Source organism: Macaca nemestrina, chromosome 6 (assembly GCF_043159975.1).
Source record: "Macaca nemestrina isolate mMacNem1 chromosome 6, mMacNem.hap1, whole genome shotgun sequence".
Taxonomy (NCBI): Eukaryota; Metazoa; Chordata; class Mammalia; order Primates; family Cercopithecidae; genus Macaca; species Macaca nemestrina.
Genome location: NC_092130.1, coordinates 28,283,100 through 28,296,863, shown reverse-complemented (window position 1 = coordinate 28,296,863; position 13,764 = coordinate 28,283,100). Strand labels below are relative to the sequence as shown.

General features: G+C 38.7%; 1 protein-coding gene across 2 annotated transcripts in view; it reads left to right on the top strand.

Annotated features, from left to right (window-relative positions):
• LOC105466835 (platelet-derived growth factor receptor-like protein) overlaps positions 1 to 13,764 on the top strand; it is a 359,309-nt gene that overhangs the window by 66,792 nt on the left and 278,753 nt on the right. The window lies entirely within an intron of this gene.

Here is a 13,764-nt window from a genome sequence, read left to right as displayed (position 1 = left end):
ACCTGTTTTTATAGTTGAATATCTTTTCAGTGATATCAGTTATGTATAATTCAGATCATCTTTGTCTTCCATATTGATTATCTGTAATTGTTTTGATTTTGTTCTTTAGTCTTTCACTGTGATGCTATTAAATCTTTGTTTTATGTCAGTCATTCATTTTACAGCTGTGTCTGTCCAGTTTGTTTGTAATTTATCAGTTTTATAATTATGATATCTTGGCTCTTAATTTGTTTCCTTAGCTATGCAATCAGCCATTTAATTTCATTCTGTTCTTTCATAATTTGGCATCTGAATTCTTGTTTTATTAAATTGCATTGGATTTTAAGTAACGTGAAGCTGTTGTGGAGAATTGTCCTTTGTTTCATAGCGTATATTTTCTTCCAGTTGAGGTTCTTCAGAATACCTTTTGCATGCCACCTTTCATTCTTTTAATGTTTCACTGTAGCATTTTTGGACACTTGCCTGACTTTCTCTCTCTCTTTAAAAAACTGCTTACACTTAGTGTAAAATGTCTTAGTCTTTTGGTTGGTTGATGTAATATGAGTGAATTTTCTGTTACTCTTAATAATCTGTTTTATCTGAGTAATGATAGGTCTAATGTTTTTAAATTGATTGGGCTTAGGTGTGACAGAAGAGTGAACGCTGGGACTAAGGAAGTTGCTCATACTTAGATTTTATGTTGCCAATCAATAAAAATAGGGGATTTAAAGATAAAATTACAAAATAATAACGCCATAAGACTGGATAATACAAATACTTACCTGATATACAAAATGTGATAATATGACTACTACTGACTTCCAGAAAATAAAACTGGATCTTGAGCTCTTTTCTACAATTTTGTTAATCCTATTTGTGGTAGTGTTTCTTAATATCATGGTGGTATGGGGATGTTAGAAGATACTCTTGAAGCTGGAATTGTTTCCCATTTCCTCATAGAAATTTGAGTCTTTCCTTCTGGAAAAGGAAGTCCACTCAGTTTTCACTTTCGCTTTCCATCAATCGTTTACATCAATCCTCTCAACAGTATTATGTCAGAAGGAGAAAATTAAAAAAACCCTCCCACAGTTTACTGCTTTTCAAATTTGTGGATATTCATGAGAATTATAGGGATATTATTATAATAATTTACCATTAAATCTCTTGGTGCTGAGGTGGATTAGGCACCAAGGAAAAGGGCTTAGTATTTTTTCCCCCTTCTTACCTCCGTACATGCCAGGATGCTACTGGTACTTTTTCCATTTTTATTAATTAAAAAAATTATATTAAGTTTTTTGTAATTTGGAGGTAATTATTAGGTATTAAGGGAGAGAATCTGTAAGCTCTTTTTCTGCCATATCCATTTAGACTTCTTGGTTGTTATATGTATGAATAATTTGAACATTAAAAACACATTTATGTGTCTAGTATTTTCATATGTTTATATTACTTTTATAAGCAAAGCAACATTTTACAAATTTCAGTTTTGATCTCTTCTTTAAGGTCTGCTTCAATTGCCACTTCTTCCAAGAAACCTTCTCTGATATCTCTAGCCAAAATAACTTTTCTTGTCACTGAGTTTTTGCATAATCTTTCTAGTCATATAAAATATATTTTATTAACTGCTATTAAGGGCCAGGCACATTTCTAGGTGCAGAGAATATAATTTATAAAATATGATTTCTGTCTTCATGATGTTACCGTTACAGTGATTGGAGGTAGGGAGGAATTGACCTGTTATCTATCTTCACTATTGGTTCTATACATTTTTGCTTATTGAAGTCAGAGTGTTTTATTCACTGATATATCCTCCACAAAATCTTCTATAATGTATGGCACAAAATGGAAGCTAATAAATGTCTGTTGAATTAATGAATCCAAAATGAATGTCTTATTAGCTGGAATGTGGAGAGACAATGCTTATGAGTGGGAAGCAAGAGGGAAGTAATCGTAGCTAGGCAAGATTTCAGGCCTATTTGGCTGACAGGATGTCTGCATAGGCAATTTTAACAGTATCTCAGTGGTACAGGCATATAAAAATAACAAAAATAACAAAGCTGAGCTCAAACAGTGGTCAAGGCTAGGAAATGATGGGCACAGAGAATATCAATGATTCTTGGAGCAGAAGGAGCCAGCCCAGGTAGCACTGAAAGCGTCCCTGGAAGCTGGAGTAAAGCGGTTAAATCATATTTCAATGTTTCAATTCCTCTTCAGGTTATGAAATTTTCCCACATTACCCAGCATAGAAAGTGCAAAATCATTTATAACTAACTTTCAGAGAGAAAGACTTGAATACCCAGAGACTTAGAAGAAGTTGAATGCTCATAATTAATTTCATTCTGGAAATGCTAAGCTGGGAAATTTTTCCTTTTCTTATTACCAGACTGCCATGTTGCTAGCTGTTGGCAATATAGAGTTGACATTATTCCAAAACAGGAATCTTCACAGGCATCTTATTTTACAGCATCAAGTAATGAAATATCATTCTTTGTAATTACATGACCAAGAGCAAAAGAAACAGGCACAGGAACTAAAGAACCCAAGAAGCTAAGCTAAAAGAAGTGTTTTCTTATATTTTGTGTTAAAAAAATTATTATTTAGGCTTCATGAGCAAACTACGAAATAAGTGGGGAAAGTGGACTGAGGCTTTTGGAATGAATGTAATTTTGAGCAAGTTCATATATGTTGAAGACTATTTGACCATTGATACTTAGATTTGGAAGAGTTGTCTAGCCCAGTCAGTTGATGAATGTGATTTTGGTTAGTCTCTGGTTGAATATCATTTTAATAATTGTGTATATATTTTGGAGTGTATTAGGAAGGGAAATAATAAACTCCAAATTCATTTATATGAAAAAGTAATTAATGTAGAGAAATATATTGGAATATATTGGAATAATGGTACTAGGACAATTTTACAAGTGGGTCTTGAATTGCACGTAAAAAATCTGATCTAGACCAAACTCAGGTTCAGTGTAGGAGAATAGTAAGCAGCAAGTGAGGTGGCATGGTTGGGTGAGGGCTCATCTCCTCATTGTAGATTATCTCATTATTATACTAGTCCAGTCCTTGCTAGAGTATCAGAGTTACATTTTTTCCTCTTAGGTCACACATTCCTAATTTTCACTATGATTCTTTATTTGATGTTGTCTTAATTCCTTCCTTCCTTCCTTCCTTCCTTCCTTCCTTCCTTCCTTCCTTCCTTCCTTCCTTCCTTCCCTCCCTCCCTCCCTCCCTCCCTCCCTCCCTCCTTTCTTTCTTTCTTTCTTTCTTTCTTTCTTTCTTTCTTTCTTTCTTTCTTTCTTTCTTTCTTTCTTTCTTTCCTTCTTTCCTTCTTTCTTTCCTTCTTTCCTTCTTTCCTTCTTTCCTTCTTTCCTTCTTTCCTTCTTTCCTTCCTTCCTTCCTTCCTTCCTTCCTTCCTTCCTTCCTTCCTTCTTTCCTTCTTTCCTTCTTTCCTTCTCTCCTTCTTTCGATGGAGTCTTGCTCTGTCACCCAGGCTGGAGTGCAGTGGTGTGCCATCTTGGCTCACTGCAACCTCTGCTTCTGGGGTTCAAGCAATTCTCCTGTCTCAGCCTCCCAAGTACGTGGGAGTACAGGCACCTGCGACCATGCCCGGCTAATTTTGGTATTTTTAGTAGAGATGGGGTTTCACTATGTTGGTCAGGCTGGTCTTGAACCCTTGACCTCAGGTAATCCACCTGCTTCAGCCTCCCAAAGTGCTGGGATTACAGGCGTGAGCCCCTGCACCCGGCCGTTAACTGCTTTGTCTTTGGGTTACATCTAGTGATACCATTAGAGAAAAATAATGTTAGAAGGAAATGTAGAGATCATTTGGCCTGGTATTTATCAGACTGACAGCACCAGAACTCTTTCTTATCATCTTCCTCCTCCTTCTTATTTTCTTTTTTCTTTCTTTCTTTTCTTTTTTTTATTATACTTTAAGTTCTGGGGTACATGTGCAGAGTGTGCAGGTTTGTTACATAGGTATACACGTGCTATGGTGGTTTGTGGCACTCATCAATCCGTCACCTACGTTAGGTATTTCTCCTAATGCTATCCCTACCCTAACCCCCTGGCCCCTGAAAGGCCCCAGTGTGTGGTGTTCCCTCCCTGTGTTCATGTGTTCTTCTTGTTCAACTCCCATTTATGAGTGAGAACATGCAGTGTTTGGTTTTCTGTTCTTGTGATAGTTTACTGAGAATGATGGTTTCCAGCTTCATCCGTGTCTCTGCAAAGGACGTGAACTCATCCTTTTTTTTTTTTTGTGGCTGCGTAGTATTCCATGGTGCAAATGTGCCACATTTTCTTTATCCAGTCTATCATTGATGGACATTTGGGTTGGTTCCAAGTCTTTGCTATTGTGAATAGTGCCACAATAAACATACTTGTGCATGTGTCTTAATAGTAGAATGATTTATAATCCTTTGGGTATATACCCAGTAATGGGATTGCTGAGTCAAATAGTGTTTCTACTTCTAGATCCTTTAGGAATCACCACACTGACTTCCACAGTGGTTGAACTAATTTACACTCCCACCAATAGTATAAAAGCATTCCTATTTCTCCACATCCTCTGTAGCATCCTTTGTTTCCTGACTTTTTAATGATTGTCATTCTAACTGGCATGAGATGGTATCTCATTGTGGTTTTGATTTGCATTTCTCTAATGACCAGTGATGATGAGCTTTTTTTCATATGTTTGTTGGCCGCATAAATGTCTTCTTTTGAGAATTGTCTGTTCATATCCTTTGCCCACTTTTTGATGGGTTTTTTTTTTCTTGTAAATTTGTTTAAGTTCCTTGTACATTCTGGATATTAGCCCTTTGTCAGCTGGGTAGATTGGAAACCTTTTCCCCCATTCTGTAGGTTGCCTGTTCACTCTGGCGATAGTTTCTTTTGCTGTGCAGAAGCTCTTTAGTTTAATTAGATTCCATTTGTCAATATTGGCTTTCATTGCCATTGCTTTTGGTGTTTTAGTCATGAAGTCTTTGCCCATGCCTATGTCCTGAATGGTATTGCCCAGGTTTTCTTCTAGGATTTTTATGGTTTTAAGTCTTATGTTTAAGTCTTTAATCTATCTTTGGTTGATTTTTGTATAAGGTATAAGGAAGGCATCCAGTTTCAGTGTTCTGCATATGGCTAGCCAGTTTTCCCAACACCATTTATTAAATAGGGAATCCTTTCCCCATTGCTTGTTTTTGTCAGGTTTCTCAAAGATCAGATGGTTGTAGATGTGTGGTGTTATTTCTGAGGCCTCTTATTTCTGTTCCATTGGTCTATATATCTGTTTTGGTACCAGTACCATGTTGTTTTGGTTACTGAAGCCTTGTAGTATAGTTTGAAGTCAGGTAGCGTGATGGCTCCAGCTTTGTTCTTTTTGCTTAGTTTTTTTTTTTTTTTTTTTTTTTTTTTTTTGTCTTGGCTATACAGGCTCTTTTCTGGTTCCATATGAAGTTTAAAATAGTGTTTTCTGGTTCTGTGAAGAAAGTCAATGGTAGCTTGATGGAGATAGCATTGAGTCTACAAATTACTTTGGGCAGTATGGCCATTTTCATGATATTGATTCTTCCTGTCCATGAGCATGGAATGTTTTTCCATTTGTTTGTGTCCTCTCTTATTTCCTTGAGCAGTGGTTTGTAGTTCTCCTTGAAGAGGTCCTTCACATCCCTTGTAAGTTGTATTCCTAGCTATTTTATTTTCTTAGAAGCAATTGTGAATGGGTATTCACTCATGATTTGGCTCTCTGTTTGTCTATTATTGGTGTGTAGGAATGCTTGTGATTTTTGCACATTGATTTTGTATCTTGAGACTTTGCTGAAGTTGCTTACCAGATTAAGTGAATTTTGGGCTGAGACAATGACATTTTCTATATGTACAGTCATGTCATCTGCGAACAGACAATTTGACTTGCTTTCTTCCTGTTTGAATACCCTTTTATTTCTTTCTCTTGCCTGAATGCCCTAGCCAGAACTTCCAATACTATGTGGAATAGGAGTGGTGAGAAAGGGCATTCTTGTCTTGTGCCAGTTTTCAAAGGGAATGCTTCCAGTTTTTGCCCATTCAGTATGATATTGGCTGTGGGTTTGTCATAAACAGCTCTTATTATTTTGAGATACATTTCATTGATACCTAGTCTATTGAGAGTTTTTAGCATGTAGGGGTGTTGAATTTTGTTGAAGGCCTTTTCTGCTCCTATTGAGATAATTATGTGGTTTTTGTCATTGGTTCTGTTTATGTGATGCATTACATTTATTGATTTGCATATGTTGAACCAGCCTTGCATCCCAGGAATGAAGCCAACTTGATCATGGTGGATAAGCTTTTTGATGTGCTGCTGGATTTGGTTTGCCAGTATTTTATTGAGGATTTTTGCACTGATGTTCACCAGGAATATTGGCCTGAAATTTTCCTTTTTTGTTATGTTTCTGCCAGGTTTTGGTATCAGGATGATGCTGGCCTCATAAAATGAGTTAGGGAGGATTCCCTCTTTTTCTATTGTTTGCAATAGTTTCAGAAAGAATGGTACCAGCTCCTCTTTGTACCTCTGGTAGAATTCGGCTGTGAATCCATCTGGTCCTGGGCTTTTTTGATTGGTAGGCTATTAATTACTGCCTCAATTTCAGAACTTGTTATTGGTCTATTCAGGGATTTGACTTCTTTCTGGTTTAGACTTGGGAGGGTGTATATTTCCAGGAATTTATCCATTTCTTCTAGATTTCCTAGTTTATTTGCATAGAGGTGTTTATAGTATTCTGTGATGGTATTTTTTATTTCTTTGGGATCAGTGGTGATATCCCCCTTATCATTTTTTGTTGCTTCTCTTTGATTCTTCTCTTTTTTCTTCTTTATTAGTCTGGCTAGTGGTCTATCTATTTTGTTGATCTTTTCAAAAAACCAGCTCCTGGATTCATTGATTTTTTTGAAGGGGTTTTTTGTGTCTCTGTCACCTTCAGTTCCGCTCTGATCTTAGTTATTTCTTGTCTTCGGCTAGCTTTTGAATTTGTTTGCTCTTCCTTCTCTAGTTATTTTAATTGTAATGTTAGGGTGTTGAGTTTGGATCTTTTCTGCTTTTTTTTGTGGGCATTTAGTGATATCAATTTCCTTCTACACACTGCTTTAAATGTGTCCCAGAGATTCTGGTACATTGTGTCTTCTTTCTCATTGGTTTCAAAGAACATCTATATTTCTGCCTTCATTTCATTATTTACCCAGTAGTCATTCAGGAGCAGGTTTTTCAGTTTCCATGTAGTTGTGTAGTTTTGAGTGAGTTTCTTAATCCTGATTTCTAATTTTATTGCACTGTGGTCTGAGAAACCATTTGTTAAATTTCCATTCCTTTGCATTTGCTGAGGAGTGTTTTACTTGCAATTATGTGGTCAATTTTCAAATAAGTACGATGAGGTGCTGAGAAGAATGTATATTCTGTTGTTGATTTGGGGTGGAGAGTTCTGTAGGTGTCTATTAAGTCTGCTTGGTTCAGAGCTGAGTTCAAGTCCTAAATACACTTGTTAATTTTCTGTCTTGTTTATCTGTCTAATATCGATAGTAGGGTGTTAAAGTCTTTCGCTATTATTTTGTGGGAGTCTAAGTCTCTTTGTAGGTCTCTAAGAACTTGCTTTATGAATCTGGGTGCTCCTGTACTGGGTGTATATATATGTAGGATAGTTAGCTCTTTTTGTTGCATTGATCCCTTTACCATTATGTAATGCCCTTCTTTGTCATTTTTTAATCTTTGTTGGTTTAAAGTCTGTTTTATCAGTGATTAGGATTGCAACCCCTGCTCTTTTTTTTGCTTTTCATTTCCTTCGTAATTATTCCTCCATCCCTTTATTTTGAGTCTATGTGTGTCTTTGCACGTGAGATGGGTCTCCTGGATACAGCACACTGATGGTTCTTGACTCTTTATCCAGTTTGCCAGTCTGTGTCTTTTAATAGGGGCTTTATCCCACTTACATTTAAGGTTAATATTGTTTTTATTATTATTATTTTTAAATTTTCTATTATACTTTAAGTTCTAGGGTACATGTGTACAATGTGCAGGTTTGTTACATATGTGTACATGTTAAGGTTAATATTGTTATTTGTGAATTTGATTCTGTCATTATGATGCTAGCTGGTTGTTTTGCCCATTAGTTGATGCAGTTTCTTCATAGTGTTGATGCTCCTTACACTTTGGTATGTTTTTGCAGTTGGCTCGTATTGGTTATTCCTGTCCATGTTTAGTGCTTCCTGCAGGAGCTCTTCTAAGGCAAGCCTGGTGGTGACAAAATATCTCAGTATTTGCTTGTCTGTAAAGGCTTTTATTTCTCCTTTGCTTATGTAGCTTAGTTTGACTGGATATGAAATTCTGGGTTGAAAATTCTTTTCTTTAAGAATGTTGAGCCAGGTGCGGTGGCTCACACCTATAATCCCAGCACTTTGGGAGGCTGATGCAGGCAGATCACAAGGTCAGGCAATACAGATAATCCTGGCTAACATGGTGAAATCCTGTGTCTACTAAAAGTACAAAAATATTAGCCAGGCATGGTGGCAGGCGCCTGTAGTCCCAGCTACTCAGGAGGCTGAGGCAGGAGAACGGCGTGAACCCGGGAGGCAGAGCTTGCAGTGAGCCGAGATCACGCCACTGCACTCCAGCCTGGGCGACAGAGTGAGACTCCGTCTCAGAAAAAAAAAGAAAAGAAAAAAGAATGTCAAACATTGGTCCCCACTCTCTTCTGGCTTGTAGGGTTCCTGCGGAGAGATCCGCTGTTAGCCTGATGGGCTTCCCTTTGTGTATAACTTAACCTTTCTCTCTGGCTGACCTTAACATTTTTTCCTTCATTTAAACCTTGGTGAATCTTGACAATTTTGTGTCTTGGGTTTGCTCTTCTCCAGGAGTATCTTTGTGGTATTCTCTATATTTCCTGAATTTGAATATTGGCCTGTCTTGATAGGTTGGGGAGATTCTCTTGGATAATATCCTGAAGAAGGTTTTCCAACTTGGTTCCATTCTCCCTGTCACTTTCAGGTACACCAATCAAACATAGGTTTGGTCTTTTCACACATTCCCATATTTCTTGGAGGCTTTGTTTGCTCCTTTTCATTCTTTTTTCTCTAATCTTGTCTTCTTGCTTTATTTCATTATCTTCAATCACTGATATCCTTTCTTCTGCTTGATCAATTTGGCTATTGATACTTGTGTATTCTTCATGAAGTTCTTGTGCTATGTTTTTCATCTCCATCAGGTCATTTATGTTCTTCTCTAAACTGGTTATTCTAGTTAGCAATTCGTCTAACCTTTTTTCAAGTTTCTTAACCTCCTTTCAGTAGGTTAGAATATGCTCCTTTAGCTCCGAGGAGCTTTTTATTACCCACCTTCTGAAGCCTACTTCTGTGAATTCGTGAAACTCATTATCCATCCAGTTTGTTCCCTTATTGGTGAGGAGTTGTGATCTTTTGGAGGAGAAGAAGAGTCCTGGTTTTTGGAATTTTCAGCCTTTTTGCGCTGGTTTCTCTCCATCTTTGTGGATTTATCTACCTTTGGTCTTTGATGTTGGTGACCTTTGGATGGGGTTTCTTTGTGGATGTGCTATGCTTTCTGTTTGTTAGTTTTCCTTCTAATAGTCAGGCCCCTCTGCCTCAGGTATGCTGGAGTTTGCTGGAGGTCCACTTCTGACCCTGTTTGCCTGGGTATCACCAGCAGAGGCTGCATAACAGCAAAGACTGCTGCTTGTTCTTTCCTCTGGAAGCTTCGTCCCAGAGGGGCACCAGCCAGATGCCAGCCAGAGCTCTTCTGTTTGAGGTGTCTGTCAGCCTCTACTGGGAGGTGTCTCCCAGTCAGGATACATGGGGGTCAGCAACCCTTAGCTGAGCTCGAATGCTGTGCTGGGAGGTCTGCTGCTCTATTCAGAGTCATCAGGCAGGAACACTTAAGTCTGCTGATGCTGCACCCACAGCCACCCTTTCACCCAGGTGCTCTGTCCCAGGTATATGGGAGTTTTATCTATAAGTCCCTGACTGGGGCTGCTGCCTTTTTTTCAGAGATGCTCTGCCCAGAGTATAGAAATCTGGCAGTCTGGCCACAGCAGCCTTGCTGAGCTGCAGTGGGCTCTGCCCAGTTCGAACTTCCTGGCTCCTTTGTTTACACCGTGAGTGTAAACTCAAGCCTCAGCAATGGTGGATGCCCCTCCTCCAACCAAGCTCAAGTGTCCCAGATGGATCTCAGACTGCTTCTCTGCTGGCAGTGAGAATTTCAAGCCAGTGGATCTTAGTTTGCTGGGCTCTGTGGGGGTGGGACCTGCTAAGCCAGACCACTTGGCTCCCTGGCTTCAGTATCCCTTTCCCGGGGAATGAATGGTGCTGAATCTCTGGTGTTCCAGGCACCATTGGGTTATGGAAACAAAACAAAACAAAAACAAAAAACTCCTGCAGCTAGTTTGGTGTCTGCCCAAATGGCTGCCCAGTTTTGTGCTATGCACATGTATTTTTATTGAGGCACTATTTACAATAGCAAAGACTTAGAATCAACCCAAATGTCCATCAGTGACAGACTGGATTAAGAAAATGTGGCACATATATACCATGGAATACTATGCAGCCATAAAAAAGGATGAGTTTGTGTCCTTTGTAGAGACATGGATGCAGCTGGAAACCATCATTCTCAGCAAACTATCGCAAGAACAGAAAGCCAAACACCGCATGTTCTCACTCATAGGTGGGAATTGAACAATGAGATCACTTGGACACAGGAAGGGGAACATCACACACCGGGGCCAATTATGGGGAGGGGAGAGTGTGGAGGGATGGCATTGGGAGTTATACCTGATGTAAACGACGAGTTGATGGGTGCTGATGGATTGATGGGTGCAGCACACCAACATGGCACAAGTATACATATGTAACAAACCTGCACATTTTGCACATGTACCCTAGAACTTAAAGTATAATTAAAAAAAAAAATTTAGGACCCACCAGCCCCAACAATTGCATGAGCCAATTCCTCAAAATAAATCTCTTTATGTATGTATCACTTATACATACATGCAACATGTTAACACACATACATATATATGTGTACATACATACTTATGCCCCCTATTGCTTCAGTTTCTCTGGAGATCCCTCACTGATACTCTTGCCTCATGAAGTGAAAGACTGGGGAATTGGAATTGCTCTGGTTTTTCCATTAACCAGTAAAGTGAACTCAAACAGTCTATGGACTTGTTGAGGACAAAGACTACATTTTCCTTACTGATGTTTTTCTGGCATCTACATAGCTCCTAGTGTACGTTAGGTGCTCAGTATTTGATGAGTTAATGAATAAATGAATAGTCTGCCTTTTCCTTGGGCTCAGTTGTCTTTTCTAGAAAAAAAGGAGGTTGATTTAACTACATTCCCTGAGGCTCTTCCAGAAATGCAGAGTAGCAATTAAGAAATTTAGGTCTGGATTCAGGCATAATGGGTTGGAATCCCAGCCATGCCACTTAATAGCTATATGACTTTGGGTAATTTCGTTTAACCAGTCAGTATTGCTATTCCCACCAAACGTTACCTCATTTAATTCTCACCACAAGTCTAAATGAGTAACGTTTGGTGGGAATACTCTGCCTATTACAGAAAAAGTATCACTAGCTGTTAATTGCTGCCACTGCCACTGCAGCAACCATCACCACTACCACCACCATTACCATCATTGTTATCATCCACCCATGTGATTAACTATTTTTTAGGCATCTTTCTTGAAGGCTGTGTTTGTTGGAGAACATCTGATCTGAGAACACAGATAGGAGAGGTATGTACACAACAACTAAAAGTTAGAAAATGAGTTAGAGGGCCAATATTAAGGCTGAGGAGCACACAGAAATCCCAGGAAGTTGGTACTCAGTGTGTCTCAGAAATCCAGAGATAAACTCTAGTAAAATGGGAATTTTTCATAAACCTTCTACTATAGAGGGAATTTAAAGTACATCCTCCCAGATACTTTAAATTACCTCTAGACTACTTCTAATACTTAATACAATATAGGTGTCATGTAAATAGTTGTTATACTATGTTTACAGAATAATGACCAAAACAAATAAGTCTATCAGTAGAGACACAGTTTTTTTCTGAATATTTTCAATGTGTGATTGGTTGAATCCATGGATGCAGAACCCATGGATACAGAGGGCCAACTGTATATTCCAAACCTACCTATTTCTCAGCAGCTTCCCCAACATCTTAGAATATGCTACTATCATCTCACTCCTTAACTACCACAACAGCCACTAAGGGATGTCCCTGCTTCCTCCCATTCTCCCTTACAGTACACACATCATACATAGCCAATCAATCTTCATAAAATATATCACATCATTCCCCTGTTTAAAACCTTCTCATTTGTCAACATTCAACATTTATGGCGCCCCCTGATGTGCTAGGCGCTGTTCTAGCTGTTAGAGATACAGCAGTGAAGAAACCAAACAAAAATGCCTGACCTTGGGGAGTATATGTCCTACTTAGGGATGCTGACAATAAACAAACAAAGTGGCTAATGCTGGGGGTGCAATTTTTATATGGGCAGTCAGGAACAGTCTCAAGGAGAAGGTTGTATTTGAGCAATGAATTGAGCAAGTAAGGGAATGAGCCATGTGAGTATCTGCGGAAAGCTCTTTAGACTGAGGGAACAGCCAGGGCAAGGGCCTGGAAGCAGAAGCATGCCTGGCACGTTCAAGAAACAGCAAGGAAATGCCAGGTAAGACATTGTGAAGGCTTGGCCTTTGCTCTGAGTGAGATGAGAAGATTTTGGACTGTATTGACTAAAAGATAGATTAAAAGCATGGCATGATCTGACTTACATTTGTAAAGGAACACTCTGGTTGCTATGCTGATAATAGAGTGAAGGAAGTTAAAGCAAGAAGGTAAGGTGAGGGGTTAGTGCAATAATCCAAACAAGAGATGATGGGGTTTGAACTAAGGAATAGCTTTGTGGCAAGTGATGGGTAAATAGACCCCAGACATAATTTGAAGACAGAACCCACAGAGTTTGCAGACAGAGTGGATGTCTGGGAACTGAGGCATCAGGAATGACTCCAGGTATTTTGGCTTAAAAAACTAAATAGATGGACTCATCCTTCCCAAAGACAGGAGAGACTGTCAGTGAGGTAGATTTGTAGGGACAGAAGGAGGTTCAATTTTGCATGTAAAGTTTGAGTTTCCTTTTAGACATGAAGTAAAAGCATTGAGTATGCAGTTATATACACAGGTCTAGAATGCAGAAGTTGCTTATGGGTATAAATTTGGGGATTATCAGCATATGGAAGGTATTTAAAGTCAGGGGACTGGATGAGATCACCTGGGGTATGATCTTGGGTAGAAATAAGAAGAGAGAGATCCACAGACCCTGAGATACTCTAAAGTTAAGAGATATAGGATAAAAGAAGTAATCAATTAGCAAGAAAAGATGGATTAACTTCCCATTGCACTAGAAAACAATTCAGATACCTTGTCTGCAGGCCTTATGTGATCTGACCCAGTCAGCTTTATCTCCTGCTTTCTCTTCTGTTCACTAAGCACCAGCCAGCCACACTGGACTTTATTTTGATCCTTAAATCAATGAAACTCATTCTTCTTTCAAAGCTTTGAACTTGCCTGGAAATATCTTCTTTCAATCTTTATAGCTAACTTTTTGTCACCCAAGTCTCCTGAGTTTTTATGTTGCTTCCAAGGAGAGGAATTCCCCATCCTGCTCAGTTCACATATTCCTTTACCTTTGTGTGTCTGTCTAGCTATTTTTATTCTATTGCACTTATCACTATCGTAATTTTC